The sequence below is a fragment of the Ambystoma mexicanum genome, chromosome 2p, assembly GCF_040938575.1.
Source record: "Ambystoma mexicanum isolate Mex_15411 chromosome 2p, UKY_AmexF1_1, whole genome shotgun sequence".
Classification (NCBI taxonomy): domain Eukaryota; kingdom Metazoa; phylum Chordata; class Amphibia; order Caudata; family Ambystomatidae; genus Ambystoma; species Ambystoma mexicanum.
Genome location: NC_090923.1, coordinates 1262333998 through 1262351491, shown reverse-complemented (window position 1 = coordinate 1262351491; position 17494 = coordinate 1262333998). Strand labels below are relative to the sequence as shown.

Below are 17494 nucleotides of genomic sequence, written 5' to 3'. Positions count from 1 at the left end.
ATAAAAAAATAACTTGATCTATGGGGAGCCACGCTATTGCTACTATTCAAACAAATTGGCAAATTAGGTGTGATTCCTCCCTGGTGGAAAACTAGTCACATCTTAATGGTACATAAGAAAGGGCCGCGGGACAGGCCGGCAAATTTCAGAATCTTAGCGATACTTGATGTCTCCTCTAAGATTTTTACTAGGGTATTGAAAAAATCTTACCATTGAACCAAATAGGCTTTAGGGACAAATCTAGTACTACACACAATTAATTGATGCTAACAACTGCAGTAGAGCATACATGGGAAATTAGATGTTTATTGTGTGTATATTGATTTCTCCGTCGCTTTTCATACTGTCCTACGTAACAGATTATGGCAGAAACTGAATTCTTGGGGGATTCCACAAGGTTTACTAAGAATGTTGATGTTACTCCACACAGAAACCGCCATACGAATAAGATTGAATGCAGCAGGAAGACTCTCTCACTTCATGGCAACTTGTTGTGGGGTATAACAAGGATTCATGATTGCTGCCATTTTATTCAATTATATTTGTTAGACATGAAGATAGCTTTCAATATACCCGAAGCAAACCCAGTGAAGATTAACGCTGTGACTATTGGATGTTTTGCATATGCAGATGACCTGCTAATCTTAGATTATACATGCTCGACTCTAGTCGCTTATTCTGTCGATAATGTTTTGACTATCAATATCGATAAAAGCAAAATTATGGACTTTTCTAAAAACATAGAGCGAGGAAATATTCATGGAAGTTGGAATCAAAAAAGGTTGAACAAGTTAATTCCTATAAGTACCTCGGGATCATTATTGATGAGAAGTTAATCTGGGCATTACAATGGTCAGCATTGAAAAATCAGTGTTTTGTAGCAGCAAATGCATTAAGTACATATATTGGGAGAAATAATGGCTACTGAGTCTCTGCAGTATTAACTATTTATATGGCAAAAGTCAGGGCAATGTTATTGTATGCTGTGGAGATATGGGGACATAAATTTGAAAAACGATTAGTGGTATTCTAAGCCAAATTATTGAGGAATGATATGATATGATATGGCATTTGTAACGCGCCTATACACAGGTGTTTCAAGGCGCGATACAAATATATAATAATTATGTTTGCCACAATGTGTTAATGTGGAATATTTGTACCTAGAGTTCCATATAAAAGGAATATGGTATGCCTATATTTGCCAATATGTAATGTCCTATGAAAAGGTGTGTATATTGCAAACTGACACGATTATAGTTCCATATGTGAAAGAATTCTTAAATTTAGAAGGTAATGTGGTAATTGGCACCATGGGCATTTTGCAAAGATTACATAGGAAATGTACATTGGGGAGTGAACCTGGAACAACAACTACAATGGTCTTGAAAAGGTGGCTAAAAAATAAATTCTATGACTTTGGATAGGAACAAAATATGATTAACATTGCATCGAAAGTAAATAGTGGGATGTATTTTGAAGAGTTATCAACTAGAATTATGCCCCTTATGTATATAAAAGCATATGCAAGTGTTAGTGCATTTCGTACATATCTATTGATGAAATTCAATATGACAGAGACATTGGAGACGAAAGGGGATAGACTAGGAATTGCACGGGAACATAGGAAATGTCGTTTATGCGGTAATAATGTCTCTGAGTCACTTTACCATTTGATTATGAACTGCGAACGTTTAATTGACCTGAGAACCAAGTATTTTAAATCCTATAATAATGCAATTGACATGAAAGAAATTATTGACTTATGGGTGATTTTTATGAGAGGTGATGACATTAATTTGATATATATTTTAGTAGTATTTTACACAAAGATTGTGGTTATTTTAAGATGTATAGAATAATGTATTTTAGAAGTGCGATATGCATTTTAATAATACTATGTATGTGATCATCCTTTTTATGTAAATGTTGTATGATTTGTGTTATACAAAGCCTATTTGGCTAGATGTATATCTAATAATAAAAATGAAGAAAATGAAATTAGAAGAAGATGGACGACGGCTTATGTCAGTCAACCCAGCTACCTCAAAATACAGACCAAGGACCTTGAAGTGAAAAGATGATGAAGAAGTGGTATTCCCTTGCAAAACAGAGGAGTAGATTGGCTTAGAACCAAGGATGCTATTTCGAGAGATGAAGGAAAAGCACAAGAGGAGTCTAACAAGCAGACCATGTGCAAGGACATATTTCCCAAAGATTAGGAGGAACAAGAACATTTATGGATGCCAAATATTGGACAAATAAAAGGGCATGAAGTTTATTTTGGATGGAGTAAGCAAGTCTCTAAAGGCCAAGAGAAACAACTGCACCCAGCATAATCGAATCAAATAGTGTTGAATACACTGTCAAAACGGAAAAGTCTGTGGTATTGTAATACGTGATGAAGAGCTTGGAAACAAGGGCTATTCATTATGCGTGAAACTAAGATAATGGTGTGCCTATACTCCCTTGAATGTCCCGAGACAATGCAGATTGGCAAGGTCAGCCTTCAAACAAAAGACACTGCATGAGGCCTACCAATCAAAGAGGGTAGACTAATTGGGAAAACAAGGGGAGAGCTGAAGTACCTTCAAGCACCTGGGTTTTGTTTCATTGCACGTGCTGTTAGCAAGCCAAATGTCCAAGGTTGGATTTGGGTTTCCAACCAAGCAGAAAAGCCTGCCATGCATTTTTAAATACAATGTTGCAAAGTATTATTCCGCTGACAGATTCTCTGCTATGACGAGTATATTGCACAACGTGTATAGAAGTAGCTCAGGGTGTGTCTCACAGATAAGAGACTGCCAATGAGGAAGTAACACACACATTTTCTTTATGTAGCCATGTTCTCCTAATCCAATCCCACCCCTCGATAGGTTTTACAGTATGCCATGCAGGATGACATCATAGATTACACATCTAGCATTATATAAACTGAGTAGAATTCAGTTGTGTATAAGACATTGTGATCCTGCATGAATCGATTTGATGAGTGTTTATTCACCCTGACTTACTTCTATGAGATCAAAGCAGTATTTTACCATCTCCTTTGAGTTTGTCCAGTTATTTTGTCTGAGATATTGTATTGGTAATTCCATCTAGCACACAGATGCTTCAAGGTGTTAGAGCAGAGATGCGTCCAATCCTGGAGAAAAGCATTCACCACTAGTGTGTCTGGATCCGGATGCCAAAAGTAAAATTGAGGAATTTGGCAATTGAGGTGAGAGGCAAAGAAATCACTGAGAAAGGCACCCCAAAACTTGGACAGGAAAGAAAATATCTCCAAATTCAGTTTCAAGTCACTCTAGTCCCAGAGGAGCCTGGAGCTCCAATCAGCCATTGTGTTGACCAACCCCAGAAGATACTCGGCTTGCAACATTATGCTGCAGTTATGCCAAAAATGGCAAAAAACCCAAGCCAAATCTGTCATGCCTTTGGCCCGCTTTTCCCCAAACTTCTTGATGTAAAGTACCAATAAGACATTGTCCCTTCTCAGAAGAATACAACAATTTATCCTGTCTTTGGCAAAGCTGTTCACAGCTAATGAACCTGCCAGGAGATTGAAACAGTTTATATGATGAGCCTTCTCTTGAATGGACCATTTTCCTCACGTTGAGATCTCCTGTTTTCTTGCCCCTCAACCTGACAGACTTGCATCCTGATCTAACACCATATCAGGAGCAAAACCAAAGATAGCTCTTCCATTCCAGCATCCATGTGCTGAGGCTGTGGCCTATGGAGGAAAGCTTTACAACCTTTGAGTACGGAGCTTCTGTTTTCAGATGACTAATCTTCAACCTCTAAAGTGCTCGATAACGTATCAGCCCCCAAAGAATGGTTTGAATAGAGGTGACAGCATTCTCATGACCCTTGCCTGGACCTGGAGGGAGCGATAACCCCACGCTTAAAACTGACTTGATCTGACTGAGAATTCCTTGCATTCCCTTTTCCGGTAACAAGAGCTGACACAGCTGAGTATTGATAACAAAGCACAGAAATTGTAGACACAAGCACCAGCTTGTTGAGGTTGATCACCAACCCCAGATCCTGAAGCAGAGTAACTGCCAAACGGAAATAAGCCAGTAGAAAATCCTGTTGCTGTGCATGTCATCCAGGTAAATTATTCCCACCCCATTTCTTGCCTTCAAAGCCATCACTGAGTGCAAAAGCTTCATGAAGCACCATGGAGCAGAGGCCAGACTGAGGGAGGTGAAATGCCAGCGGCAACCCTACCACATAAACTGAAGGTAATCCTGATGGGGAGGATAAATTAGAACTACCATTATAGCATCTTTGAGATTGACTTTGCACATCCAATCTCCCTGTGGGAGAAAATCTCTGAGAAGATGAATCCCCTCAATTTTGAAATGACGAAAAACCACAAAAACATTGAGGGCTTTCAGATTTATCACTGGTGGAACCCTGTTTCCGGTTTCAACAGCAGGAAAATTGAGCTGAGGAAGGGGAGGCAAGATGAGAGGTGGGATCGACAGCCCTTTTGTGAATGTGATGTCACACATCCTTGTCCACCAGATCCTGCTTCTCTTGACTGAACAGTAGAGGACAAGGAAGAACCACCTGACTGGGAGGGGAATACAACTCTATCTGGAAACACAACACTGTGTGAAGGACCCATTTGTTCGTAGTTAGGGTGGACCAATTGTGAACAAAATGAGCCAACTTTCCCCCAAGCTCTCACTGGAAAGAACCATTTGAAAATAAATTTCTCACCACATGCAGATCTAGCTCAATCTGCCCCTCTGGCAAAGTGACCCCTCCACTGGGTTCCTCTGTGTGGGAAGAACACGACTAGAGCGCTCTGGCTGCAAATGATCCTGCATGCATGGCCTTGGCAGCAAACTGTGCTGGATGAGAGGAGCCCTGAATGGTAACTAGAGGAGCAGGCTCTGTCTCTTCCAGCCTTGGCAAAAATGCTATGCATTAAAGCATTCTTTATATTAGTCTGCACTTTATCCAGGGCTGTAACTTTATGGACAAAGGAAGACAACTTCTTGAAAAACCTGTCCCCAAACAACAACCGCTGAGCCCTAGGATCCACCCCAGATGGAGCAATATCCACCAACGTATGATCTAGACACATAAGCAACACCTTCCTGTGCTCCATGAACAAGGCTGTATTAGCATTACCTAAAGGGCACACACATCTCTGAATCCAGCCCCTGAGGGCAGTTACATCAAAGCAGAGTCTTATATACGATGCTTTCTTCCAACAAATCAAAAACCTGAGTAAGAAGACCCAGGAAATCTAAGAGCATGTCTTAACAAGCGTGTAAAGCCTTATCTATGCCCTTAAGTGGATCTTTTCCCTTCTCTGTAAAGAAGACCAACAGAGACTGATACACAACATGCGTCTTGACTGCTTTATCTGGGAGTCTGGGTTGTGGACATTCTGCTTTCAGCTTATTGCAAGCCTTGTTCTATATGGTCTTCCTAATCGAATGCCTCATGAAGGCTCCTATTCCCTTAGATGGATGCCACTCCACTGAGAGTGGGTGTTGAATACTACCAGGATCGAAGAAACACTCACCTAACATAATGTTGTGGATGTGGTGGTCCTGTCCCACCTCCCTTGCCATTCCTGTGGTAAAAAGATCACGTGTATCCCAAGGGGGGAGAGAGACCACCCCACAGCATGTTGCCTTATGATATATACAGATGTATATGCATAATACAGCCTACAATCCCGACAACAAACTCCATTTTGTATTAGAGCAGGCGCCATCCTTTTACTAGGCACACAAATCATCCCTCTATAAACTCAGCTCTCTCTTCCCCAGCACCTCACCCAGAGACCCCAGACATTCACCTCCCCCTGCCAGCACAGCGCAAGGCTTGTTCTCAAGGAAGTCCAGCCATGTATTGTTGCAATTGTTTAGTATCACCCTTCACAGAATGTGCTCAATGCCGAGCGTGAGACCAGAGAAGGCCCCAGCACAAGTGCCCATCCATCTCTAATAAACTGCCCCTGCCCTCTCAACCCCCACCCTGCCAGACCAGGGCCCACCTGTCCTCGACCCTTCACTTCTTTCATGATGATACCCATCTGACCCCTCACACTGACCATTCCAGAACACTCACCATAGACTTAATTCCCTGCCGCAGTATATTCGTTCAAATCCCAACACATGTCTGTCCGTATCATGAGGCATCAGGGAACATAAATAGTAGATCAAACCCTCAGGTGCGAGACACCTGGGAGCAGGACCCTGATACTAATAAAGCCCTGAATGCAGAGGTCGGAATGCCAATATATTAGCCCACCTTTTCTAAATACCCCCTTGAAGCAAGGATTTTATGTTTGCCATTATTCTCATATTATCAGTTCCTGTTGTTTAGCTTTGACAGTTAGGCATATGTTACATTTGCCCTGACCTTCACTGCGAAGATGAGCCCAGCTGACCATGTGCACCATGATTGACTGAGGAGCATCAACCAATGGAGCCAGGCATCCCATATGGAGCTGGGTTTAGTATATGTCTCCAGCAAACCCACTGTGCCGCTGTGTTACATATACATGATGTCACTTATGAAGCTTGGTGCCTTTTTTAATGTGCTGCCCATGTATCGTTTGGCAGAACACTCTCAGGCAGCAGAGTTCTTTGCTTGCATACTTTATGTTATATACAGTTTGTTATTCTTGCAACTTATCTCTTGGTCTCATTCTCTGATGGGGTGTGTTATCATTATTTTGGGTCTATTGTGAGGAAGCATGTTTGGGTTCCCACCTTCATTTGGTGACCGATTAGTGTGATTTCCTCGAGACCCCCATACTTGCAGTGAGACCAGTCCCCAAAAAATGCGTACGCAGAAAAAAAAGGTTCTTGTGGGTTCCGGCTTTGCAAATGCCCCGCTGCTCACCTGAGCCGGGTGCAGCCCCAGGGAGAGACCCAGATGTAGTGGATATATCGCAAACGGAGGCTCTTTGAAGGACACGGGCATGTGAGTATAAATTGCAAGGAAAAACAAATGTTGGGTTATTGGGAAGATAGAGCTGTATGATTGAAGGGAACACACATGGGTTGAATAGGAATGAATAATGTGATTGTTGGAAGTGAAGCACTTTTTCTTTTTTATGGCCATTTGTTTTTTATAAGAGAGATAAAGTGAAAATACAGAGGAGATAAAAGAACCTAGCTCTGAAAGGGGGTGCCACAGTGCACTGGGCCAACCAGTGCAGAGAATAAATAAGGAGGCAAAAGTATGAGCCCCATATAAGTATAGGGCTCTGGAATACGTAGTAGTTGTTGTTTTAGCTTCTTATTTTAGCCTATTGTTTTCAGTGTTCTTTTTATATTTGGAGGAAGGCCCAGGAGGGGCAGACGTGATGTGAATGATGAATAAGTGAGGAAGTGAATACTGCTCTAAAGATAGGGGTGGGTATATGTTTTTGTTCTTTGTTTTTTGTCTGTTTTTGTTGGTCTCCAAAACGTTTCATGTTCATTGTATGTTTTTATGTGGTGTATATTAACGGAAGAAATATATAACGTAGCATATGTTTGATTGGTTTGAAACGGGGCCCTGTGATAAAGTCTTGGTTAATAACTCTTAAATAATTATAAATGTCGAAACGGATGCTTTAATTCCATGTTATGCTTATATTTACAATATGAGAAGCACTTCCGGAGGTGCTTTTTTCTAATATGACAGCTGCTTTATTTTGGTTGCCAGGTGACCAACGAGGATCAGAGCGAGACGGAGAGTGACAGTTACGTCTGGGCATACTGAAAAGATAAGATACAAGAGCAAGAGTTTTAATGTTATGTGTTCCTGAACAGGTTGCGCCGTTGCGCTGTGAAAACTTCTGTTCATGTTCCTGAGACGAAGGCGCCATTGCGCTGTGGAAAGCTCTGATGCGTGTTGAAAGGGCGACCATTCGCCAGCATATAATGTTTTAATTGAAGAGCCCCGCAGCTGGAGAAGTACGGGCCCCGGTAAGAAGGCGTTCGGAGACGGAGGCATGTCTCCCTTTCCTCCGACTCAGGGAGGAGAATTTCTTCATGATCAGCTGGCTTCCAGCGGGAGCCTTTCGGAGGCGGATCGCTTACGAGGTGAGGAGGAGGAGCATAAAGAGGCAGAGTCAGCGAATGGGAATGATTGTTCTATGATCAAAAGAAAGGTGTTATAATACACACACATTCTACTTTTCTTTAAGTGTTTTGGTCTTTTTATAACATAAACAAATTCGTGTGACAATGCTTCTGGGGTGTTGTCATCCATGGGCAGCATTTACCTCTGGGAATGAAGTATGTGTTAGTAGCTTATATTCAGATTTTTCTACATATAACAGTACTGTGCGGTACATGCATATGCAAGACAAAAGGAGAAGAGAACATACACGTGCCGACACAGTGTGGTGTAAAATTCCAGATCAGTTGAACAATGTTCTTTATTCAGGTAGTGGCTGGGGCGGGGCTTGTTGGGGCAGTGTGTGTTTTACTCCGGGATCTCCTGACCATGGGGTGAGCTGTGGGTGATTGTTCACTTCTGTGTTTAAGGGGGTTTGGTGACTGGGATTGGGCTGTGTTATTGTTGTCGTTGTTTTCTGTTGCTGGTGCGTTGGCCCTGTCGTCGATGCAAGGGCGGGTGTGATCTTTGTAGGGCTTGATGTCATGCAGATGGGTCCAGATGTTCTTGTCCCTAATCTTAACAGCTCTAGGAGCTGTTTTCTCAACCTGGTGGGGCCCAGTGAACCGGGGGCTGTTCCACCGGCGGTTAAAATTATGCAGAAGGACATGGTCCCCCTCTTTTACTGTCCACTGTGCTACTTGTTCCAGTTCTGTGTTTGTATTTCCTTCTTGTTGGGTGTTCTTCGTCCTGCCCCGCGTCCGTTCGATCTGTTGAGAGATAAAGGTGACACTAGTAACCAAGGAAGATACATATTCGTTCATTTCTTCACCAAAAACTTTCTGCGATGCATGGCAGTCTGTTATAGCTCTTGATGGTGGTGTGAGTGGAAGGTGCATTTGGTGTCCAGTCACCACCTCGTGGGGTGTGAGGTGGTGGTCCGACCCTGGCCTTTTTCTTAAATCGAATAGGGCCAAGGGGAGGCAGTAAAGCTAACTTTTCTGGGTTGTTTGCTGAATTTTTGCTATCTCTTCTTTTAGAGGTCGTTGAGGCGTTCACAGACACCATTGGCTTGTGGGTGGTATGCGCATGCAAACTTATGCTTAATACCAAGGAGGGCGGTTATGTGTTGCAACATTTCATTGGCAAAGTGTGGGCCACTCTCTGACTAGGAATTTAGCTGCCCTGAAAGCGTCTGCATGGGAGCATGGTCCGGCCTCAATCCACCTTGAAAACGGGCACACTCCCACAATCATAAACCTGCATCCTTGACATACGTTGATCATGTCAACGTAGTCAATATGTAGGTGCAGAAAGGGTCCTTCAGGCCAGGTATAGTACCTTTGATCACTTGCAGCGTGTGACCGGCCGTAAATTGTTGACAAGTGAGACAATTGCTAATGAAGTTTTCAACGAGTGAATTTAGCTCGGGACAGAACCACACCTCTTTTATTTGTGCTGCAATCACCTCTTTTCCTGTGTGTGAGGGATGTCAGACCAATGCTGTTTTCAATAGGGCGAGGGGCATTACTATTTTGCCTGTGTTATTTTGTCGCCATAATGCGTCTGTGGGAGACATTGTGCATCCTTTTTTAACCCGTAACTCCTTCTCTGCCATAGGTGCTTCTGCCTGTAATTCCATTATTTGCGTTTCAGGAATGTGTGTGTACCCATCCTTCATCAACATCTGTCTTCCCCCTGCCCTCCCCTTATCTTTTTCTTTTTCTGGGGGGGGTCCAAATCTCGCCAAAATACGCAGCATGTTTAGCATGTGCCTCTGCTGTTTTGTTACCTTTGGAAATGGGATCCCCCTGTTTGTATGGGCCTGACACTTCATCAAGGCTATTTCTTTGGGGTCTTCAATTACTTGAATGAGTTCAGCCAGTAGTAGAGCATGTTGCACTGGGGTGCCGTCTGCTCTTCTGAACCGTCTTTGATGACATTTATTTAAACCTGAGTGGACTGTTGTTTTGACATATGCTGTCAGGGACTCAGGAAGGCAGAGACAAGGACAGGCTAGGCGTAGGGGTGTTTTGGGTACTGTTTTGGGCACTGGAGGGGAGAGACAAACAAAGATGCAACCATACAAAAGGCTGCTTTGCCCCATGTGCAGGAGAAAGGGACTAAAGACTGCGTTTCCCAGCAGCCGGCGCCAAAGGACTACAATCCCCAGCATGCCCAGGGACGTTTTGGGCCAATCAGGAACCAGGAAGGGCGCGGCCGCCCCATCGCGCATGCGCAGAGCCCCGAGCACGGGGCTTGCGCTTGAGACTCCATGCCGACAAGACGTGTGGACCGGAGCTCCAGCAAAACTACACGCGAGGGGCCCAGCCCCACCCGAGCAGCAGCCCGGCCCCTCGCCCACACGAGATAAGTACTCCTCTTTGCTCAGGGCCCAAAGGGATCGAGGGGGAAGTGCAGGGGGCGAATGCTTGCCACCCCAGAGCCCCTGCACAGCTACGAAAAGCTAAGTTTTCAGAACTTCGGCGCTCAATGTGCCGGCGGCATTCTTTTGGGATACATTGACCTGTGCACGGGCGTTTAGCCATTTGGGGTGTTTCCGCCTCTTGGAGACCAAAGCATATCCGTGAGGCGAAAACACAGCACCGGAGACACCTGCCACAGTTTTAGGGCACAAATCGATCACGAGGGTCTGCAGGAAGATTGCTTGTGCATTTGAACATGTTTGCAGGGATCTGCAAGGAGATCGCTTGCGTAGCATAGTGCAATAGCACTATACAGGTCTTGAGAGGGGCATTAGAGAGTGTGTCTGTGTGAGTGAGTCTGCATGAGGTGAATGCAGACAATAACAGAGGGCATGTTCTAATGCTTGTTAATTTCTTTTAGCTTGGACCTTTTGAAAACAACCCTTGAGACGTGCCAAGGACGTGACTGCTCTTCATGGACAGGACACAGAAGACCAGAGCTAAGTTGCATGCTAACTCCTGTACTGTTCCGATGACTTAGGGTTAGGCAGAGTTAAACTGTTCTTATGTGCAAATTGGTGCTTATGTACAAGTAGCTAGTAAGGGCTGAGAACACCAGAACAAAAGTGAGCAGCAACCAAACTTTCCCTGTAGAACTCCCCATTCCCACCCATAACCTCTACCTCACCCTCAATCCGGTTTACCTAATTCCCCCTACCTATCCAATCATCGAGACCCTAACCCTCCTTCCCTGCTCTGGTCCAGGAAACCCGTGTAAGCTCTGACTTGCGGGCTCCACGACCAAAGTGGGGGTGGTTGGTACTGCGTCGCTCCTGCGCCTTGGATTCTGGACTTCGTGACAGAAGCGCAAGCCCACGTAATATTCAGGTGCCCGAGCTACGTGGCCAGCCCCCATTGAAACCATGGAAGAAATAGCCAAAGCCCTGCAGGACTTACAAGGTGAACTGGCAGCGTCTAGACAGGACTACGCCACCCTGTCCGCACAGGTGCGCAGTTTAGCGGCTCAGACAGCGCCCTTACCTACCCAACCACCCACTCCGGTGCAGGTACACGTAAGTCCGGAGGCAACAGTTCCGTTGGCACCTCCTGAGCGCTACGCTGGAGACCCACAAAAGTTTACCACTTTTATTACTCAGTGTCGTCTCCATTTTCTGACCAAGACTGCAGCCTTTCGGTCTGTTCAGTCCCGAACGGCGTTTGTAATTTCGTACCTCACAGGGGACGCTGCGGCATGGGCAAACCCATTAGTCCAAAAAGACCATGCCATTCTTTATGACTGGGATGAATTCCTGGCGGAATTCGAGAAAATATTTAACCGGCGAGCCGCCACCCTTTGCAAGGATCGGGAACTGTTAAGCCTCAAGCAGGGGTCTAAGGAATTAGTGACATACGTCACTCATTTCAATCGGCTGGTAGCGGAAGCCGACTGGCCCCGTGATAAGCGGATGTCCCTCTTTTATCAAGGTTTGAGGGATGACATCAAAGACCTTATTGCCCAGGTAGATCCACAGCCAAGGGGATGTTCAGAGATGATTGATCTGGCCTTACGGCTTGACCATCGAATGGCAGAAAGGCGGGGCGATAAACGAAAGGGAGATTCACGACCCGTGCCTCGGTTGGATCTGTATAGGGGATCCCGGGGGGTGGCGGCCAGATCTGAGGGGGAAGAACCGATGCAGATAGGTTCAGTTCGAGGTCCCCTCACTAAAGAGGAGAAGGAACAAAGGAGGAAGGACGGCCTCTGTATGTACTGTGGCAAGGCTGGGCACTTTGTTCGTGAATGCCCAAGCAAGCCCAAGACCCAGGGAAACGCTTCGGCTCGTCGGTAGTGGGGGTCACCCGATCGAGCCTGTTGAGTAGTAGGGCCCCAATGGCAGGCATTTCGAACTATGCTACGCATGTCACCTTGACGGGTTGTTTGGAGTTCCAAACACAAAAGAAACAGGTCACTATGTTTGTGGACTCGGGAGCGACAGGTAATTTTATTGATGTCCAGTACGTGGTTACCTTAGGTATCCCAGTACAGCAAAAGGCAGACCCGGAACCTGTGCGTGCTGTAGACGGCACTCCTCTCAGCTCAGGGCCCATAACACATAACACTTGTTTGGTGATGTTACAATGCGGAGCTTGGCATAGGGAAAACATTGCCTTTGATATCATTGCCGCCCCGCAATTTGGGCTGATTTTGGGATTACCGTGGCTAAAAAAGCATAACCCCCAAATTCATTGGACCACAGGGTCAATCAGTCTGGACTCACCGCATTGTCTTGAACATTGCCGGCAAGAAAGTACACCTTCAGTGTGTGCTCTCAACGTCTCGGTTAAGCAGGAAATGCGTCCCGAAAGTATACCCCAAGAATACGCAGATTTCATGGACGTGTTTAACAAACAAGCTGCAGAATCATTACCCCCACATCGGCCCTTTGACTGCAGAATTGATCTGGAGCCTGGGGCTACTCTACCGTGTAGTCGTATATATGCCCTAACGGAGGCAGAAAACAATCACCTCCAAGAGTACATAGCTACGAATTTAAAGAATGGATTTATTCGCCACTCTAATTCGCCAGTGTCCTCCCCTTTGTTCTTCGTACCGAAGAAGTCTGGAGAACTCCGGACTTGCATAGATTACCGCAGAGTGAACCAGATAACCATTAAGAACCGTTATCCGCTTCCTCTCATCCCGGTTCTTTTGGATCAAGTTAGGGACGCGACAATCTACACCAAGTTGGACCTTCGAGGCGCTTACCATCTTGTGCGGGTGCGTGAGGGAGACGAATGGAAAACCGCCTTCCGGACCAAGTTCGGATTGTACGAATATCAGGTTATGCCATTCGGTCTCTGTAACGCCCCCGCTGCCTTCCAACACTTCCTGGATGAGGTCCTTAGAGAATATTTAGACGTATGTGCGGTAGTGTACATAGATGACATCCTAATATATTCTCAAAATCTCCAGGAACATGTCCAACATGTACGCGCAGTTTTGCAAAAGCTGCGAGAATACCACCTTTATGCAAAACTGGAGAAGTGCGAGTTCCATTGTACCACCGTGGAATTTCTAGGCTACTTCCTGACCCCAACCGGCGTACAAATGGACAAGAAAAAGGTGCAGGCAATCTTGGATTGGGCTCCCCCTACCAGTGTGAAAGAGATTCAGTCATTCCTGGGGTTTGCGAACTTCTACAGACGCTTCGTAAAGAACTTTTCTGCATTGGTCACTCCAATCACGAAGCTTCTCCGTAAAGGCTGCCCTTTTGAGTGGGACACATCGGCCGACCAGGGGTTTCGACAGCTCAAAAAGGCCTTCACCGACGCCCCGGTACTGAAACACCCGGATTTGTCTAGACCTTTTGTAGTGGAAACGGACGCCTCTAGCTACGCTCTAGGTGCTATCCTGTCCCAGCGGGATCCTCAGACAGGCCTGCTACATCCCGTGGCCTACTTCTCAAGGAAACTACTCCCAGCTGAACAGAACTATATCATTGCCGATCGGGAATTGTTGGCAATTAAGGCAGCTCTTGGTGAGTGGCGACACTACCTGATGGGGGCACGTCACACCACCACGATCATAACGGACCATCGTAACCTCCAGTTTATAAGAACCGCCAAGACGTTGAGCCCGCGCCAATTGCGATGGGCTCAATACTTTGCCGAGTTTGATTTCATCATAACGTATAGACCCGGAGCCAACAATCGAAAGGCAGACATATTGTCACGATATCCCGAGTCAGCAGAGCGAGAGGCAGGCATTACACCACAACCTATTATTCCCCCAACACGTATCGTTGGAGCTACTTCTGATTTCTTTGAGGCCGTATTAAAAGACCTCACTATGCAGGACGTCCATCAGTGGTGCAAACAAGATCCTCAGAATACTTTCGTTGAGGGACTCCCCTACCATGGGTCAGCCTTGTACTTGCCCACTAAGCAACTACGGGAAAAGGCCTTATCTTGGTGCCACGATTCGTCATTGGCAGGACACCCGGGAAAGACAAAAACTCAGGAGTTGGTGGCTAGACATTTCTGGTGGCCCAAGTGGCGGCACGATGTTCTGCAGTATGTGTCTCAACGCGAGGTGTGTGCTCGAAATAAAGCTAGTCACCAAAAACCTGCTGGGCTCCTTCATCCTCTACCGACCCCTTCGGTGCCATGGCATACGATCACCATGGACCTTATTGTGGATCTTCCCGAGGTTCAGGAATTCACTTCTGTATTGGTAATTGTGGATACCTTTTCGAAAATGGCTCACTTCATCCCATGTAAGGGAGTCCCGACTGCTGGTGCAATTGCCGAATTAGTTCTGCAAAACATAGTCCGCCTTCATGGCCTACCCTATTGTGTGGTCACAGATAGGGGTCCACAGTTCACCTCTCGCTTCTGGCGTGAGTTTTGCAAGATTCTGGGAATGGAAGTCCGCTTGTCGTCCGGATACCATCCCGAGACAGATGGCCAGACAGAACGCGTGAATCAATGCCTAGAGCAGTATTTACGGTGTTTTGCCACAAGCAGGGAGACAACCTGGGTCCAGCATACTTGGTTGGCAGAATTGGCATATAATAACGCCACACATGCATCCTCCAAAAAGACTCTGTTCTACTGCCTTTATGGGCGACATCCTCGGATCCTCCCAGTGGCCATTCCAGTTTCAGGATTTGAATTGCCTACGTTGGCTGGACAACGGTTGGGCATAGAGCAGGTTTGGAATGAGGTGCAGGAGAATCTCACAAAGGCCAAGGACGCATATAAGCGCTATGCAGATAAGCGTCGTCGACCCAGCCCACTTTACTGTGTAGGAGATAGAGTGTGGTTATCCACTCGCAACCTTCGCATGGAAGGACCCAGGAAATTACAACCCCGATATTTGGGTCCATTCCCAATAGTTAAAATTGTGAACCCTGTTGCAGCTAAATTGACCTTACCTCCCCAAATGAAGGTACATCCCACTTTCCACACTTCCCTCCTGAAACCCGCTCCACATGGGACAATTGCTAGAAAACCACCTCCCGTTATGGTGCAAGGGGAACCTGAGTACGAGGTTCGAGCAATATTGAACTCTAAACAAGATAAAAAGGGCCAGGTGTTTTACCTCATTGACTGGGTGGGGTATGGCCCTGAGGAACGCACTTGGGAACCCTCCCAGCATGTACATGCCCCCAGGTTGCTGCGTGCTTTTCACAAGAATTATCCTAGTAAACCCAGAACAACTGCCTTCTGTGGGAGGGGGAGTACTGTCAGGGACTCAGGAAGGCAGAGACAAGGACAGGCTAGGCGTAGGGGTGTTGTGGGTACTGTTTTGGGCACTGGAGGGGAGAGACAAACAAAGATGCAACCATACAAAAGGCTGCTTTGCCCCATGTGCAGGAGAAAGGGACTAAAGACTGCGTTTCCCAGCAGCCGGCGCCAAAGGACTACAATCCCCAGCATGCCCAGGGACGTTTTGGGCCAATCAGGAACCAGGAAGGGCGCGGCCGCCCCATCGCACATGCGCAGAGCCCCGAGCACGGGGCTTGTGCTTGAGACTCCATGCCGACAAGACGTGTGGACCGGAGCTCCAGCAAAACTACACGCGAGGGGCCCAGCCCCACCCGAGCAGCAGCCCGGCCCCTCGCCCACACGAGATAAGTACTCCTCTTTGCTCAGGGCCCAAAGGGATCGAGGGGGAAGTGCAGGGGGCGAATGCTTGCCACCCCAGAGCCCCTGCACAGCTACGAAAAGCTAAGTTTTCAGAACTTCGGCGCTCAATGTGCCGGCGGCATTCTTTTGGGATACATTGACCTGTGCACGGGCGTTTAGCCATTTGGGGTGTTTCCGCCTCTTGGAGACCAAAGCATATCCGTGAGGCGAAAACACAGCACCGGAGACATCTGCCACAGTTTTAGGGCACAAATCGATCACGAGGGTCTGCAGGAAGATTGCTTGTGCATTTGAACATGTTTGCAGGGATCTGCAAGGAGATCGCTTGCGTAGCATAGTGCAATAGCACTATACAGGTCTTGAGAGGGGCATTAGAGAGTGTGTCTGTGTGAGTGAGTCTGCATGAGGTGAATGCAGACAATAACAGAGGGCATGTTCTAATGCTTGTTAATTTCTTTTAGCTTGGACCTTTTGAAAACAACCCTTCAGACGTGCCAAGGACGTGACTGCTCTTCATGGACAGGACACAGAAGACCAGAGCTAAGTTGCATGCTAACTCCTGTACTGTTCCGATGACTTAGGGTTAGGCAGAGTTAAACTGTTCTTATGTGCAAATTGGTGCTTATGTACAAGTAGCTAGTAAGGGCTGAGAACACCAGAACAAAAGTGAGCAGCAACCAAACTTTCCCTGTAGAACTCCCCATTCCCACCCATAACCTCTACCTCACCCTCAATCCGGTTTACCTAATTCCCCCTACCTATCCAATCATCGAGACCCTAACCCTCCTTCCCTGCTCTGGTCCAGGAAACCCGTGTAAGCTCTGACTTGCGGGCTCCACGACCAAAGTGGGGGTGGTTGGTACTGCGTCGCTCCTGCGCCTTGGATTCTGGACTTCGTGACATATGCACTGTCAGACTATATGGTTACTCTTTTGTCATTGCTTTCTTTTAGAGCAAAAATTTGGGCCACTAAATCTGCTGCTTGGGCTGAATAGTGTTGTGGTAACTGAACACATTTTACTGGGACATAGGTCCAATCCTCTCTCAGACTCACCACTGCTGCTCCTGTTCTGCGTACCCCATCACTCTGGTCAATTTTTGAGGACCCATCAATTTACATTATCTCTCCCCCCCTCTACAGCATTTTCTTCAACTTTTCTTGTGCTGGCGTAAATGTCAATGGCCTGTGTGCAGTCATGAGCATAGTTGCCATCTTCTACTACCTCTGCTATAAACCTTGCTGGCTTTACGTTGCTGCACCTCACAATTTTTAATTCTGGTCTGGACAAGATTATTTCATACCCTCATGCCTTTTGGGTGGTCAAAGTAGA

The 17494-nt window shown here is 46.3% G+C and overlaps 1 long non-coding RNA gene across 1 annotated transcript in view; it reads left to right on the top strand.

Annotated features, from left to right (window-relative positions):
* LOC138566042 (uncharacterized) overlaps window positions 1–8166 on the top strand; it is a 423332-nt gene extending 415166 nt beyond the window's left edge. Inside the window, exon 3 of the long non-coding RNA XR_011301809.1 lies at window positions 7690–8166. This is a non-coding gene — a long non-coding RNA (uncharacterized lncRNA). The remainder of the gene's footprint in view (window positions 1–7689) is intronic.
* Window positions 8167–17494: the final 9328 nt, after the last annotated feature.